The sequence below is a fragment of the Arachis duranensis genome, chromosome 1 (assembly GCF_000817695.3).
Source record: "Arachis duranensis cultivar V14167 chromosome 1, aradu.V14167.gnm2.J7QH, whole genome shotgun sequence".
In the NCBI taxonomy this organism is placed as follows: Eukaryota; Viridiplantae; Streptophyta; class Magnoliopsida; order Fabales; family Fabaceae; genus Arachis; species Arachis duranensis.
The window spans coordinates 58,557,107-58,559,338 of record NC_029772.3 but is presented as its reverse complement, the minus strand read 5'-3'; positions in this window follow the sequence as shown (position 1 = coordinate 58,559,338).

The window sequence follows — 2,232 nt, the reverse complement described above, 5'->3', positions numbered from 1 at the left end:
CATAAGTATCTCTATCTTTATCTTTATGTTTTATTCATCATTCATAACCATTTGAGTTTGCCTGACTAAGATTTACAAGGTGACCATAGCTTGCTTCATACCAACAATCTCTGTGGGATCGACCCTTACTCGCGTAAGGTTTATTACTTGGATGACCCAGTGCACTTGCTTGTTAGTTGTGCGAAGTTGTGATAAAGAGTTGAGATTACAATTGTGCGTACCATGTTGATGGCGCCATTGATGATCACAATTTCGTGCACCAAGTTTTTGGCGCCGTTGCCGGGGATTGTTTGAGTTTGGACAACTGACGGTTCATCTTGTTGTTTAGATTAGGTATTTTTCTTCAGAATTCTTAAGAATGAATTCTAGAGTTTCATGATGATCTATTGAAGTCTGGCTAGCTGTGAAGCCATGTCTAATTTTATTGGACCGATGTTTCAATTTATCATCACAAGAGCTTGTTGATTTCTATCAATCTTGCTGTTGGAGCAATGATCTGCTAAGGCTTGGCTGGCCATTGGCCATGTCTAGTGTTTTGGACCGGAGCTTTCTTTGAAAGCTTGGCTGGCTATGAAGCCATGTCTAATTCCTGGACCGGAGTCTTAGACTAACATTGCATGATTCCTGGAATTCTCATTAAGAATTTTGATATATTTATTTTCTTTTTCCACTTAATTTTCGAAAAATCCAAAAAAATTTACAAAATCATAAAAACCAAAAATATTTTATGTTTCTTGTTGAGTCTAGTGTCTCATGTTAAGTTTGGTGTCAACTGCATGTTTCTGTTCTCCTTGCATTTTTCGAATTCATGCATGTGTCTTCATTAATCTTCAAGTTGTTCTTGATGATTTCATTGCTCTGATCTTTAAATTCTCTTGACTTGAGTGTTTTGTGTTTCTCATGTGCATTCTCATTTTGTTAGTGTCAGTAGTATACAAACTGCTAAGTTTGGTGTCTTGCATACATTGTTATTTGATTTTAGTTGCATTTTGATTATTCCTCATTATTAAAAATCCAAAAATTTTTTAACTTGTGTCTTTTCAAGTCAATAATACAGAGAATTTTAGATTCAGAACATACAGCAGAGGAATTACACAGAAAAAGCTAGGCGTTCAAAACGCCCAGTGAAGAAGGGCAAACTGGCGTTTAAACGCCAGCCAGGGTGCCTGGCTGGGCGTTTAACGCCCAAAAGGGTAGTGGTTTGGGCGTTAAACGCCAGAATGTGCACCATTCTGGGCGTTTAACGCTAGGATGGCACAAGAGGGAAGATTCTGTTTTTAATTCCAATTTTTTTCAAGTTCTCAAAATCTTTTCAAAATCAAATCTTTTTTAAATCAAATCTTTTCAATCAAATCTTTTTCAAAATCAATTTCTTTCCATTTTCAAAGATACTTGCTAACAATTAATGATTTCATTCAATATTTCAAGTATGTTGCCTTTTCTGTTGAGAAAGGTTTAATGTCTGAATCATATCTTTTCTTGTTAGCCAAGTCATTAATTTTTAAAATCAAATCTTTTTAAATTGTTTTTCAAATCATATCTTCTCAATCAAATCTTTTCAAAACCATACTTTTCAATCATATCTTTTTAATCACATCTTTTTCAAAATAGTTTTCAACCATATCTTTTTGATTTCTAATTTCAAAATCTTTTTCAAAAATCACTTGATTTCTTTCCCACTCTTAGTTTTTGAAAATCAATTAGTGTTTTTCAAAATGTTTTTAAAATCTTTTTACTTAATTTTCAAAAATTTCTTCCCCTCTTCTCACATCCTTCTATTTATGGACTAACACTGCTCCTTAATGCACAATTCGAACTCCATCCTTCCTTGATAAGTTCGAATTTTCTACTTCTTCCTTCTATTTTTCTTTTCCTCTGACACCTCAAGGAATCTCTATACTGTGACATAGAGGATTCCACATTTTCTTGTTCTTTTCTCTTTCATATGAGCAGGAGCAAAGACAAAAGCATTCTTATTGAGGCTGACCCTGAACCTGAAAGGACCTTGAAGCGGAAGCTAAGAGAAGCTAAGACACAACTCTCTGTAGAGGACCTAACAAAAATCTTCAAAGAAGAAGACATGGCAGCCGAAAACAACAACAATACCAACAATGCAAGGAAGGTGCTGGGTGACTTTACTGCACCTACTCCCGACTTCTATGGGAGAAGCATCTCTATCCCTGCCATTGGAGCAAACAACTTTGAGCTTAAGCCTCAATTAGTTTCTCTAAT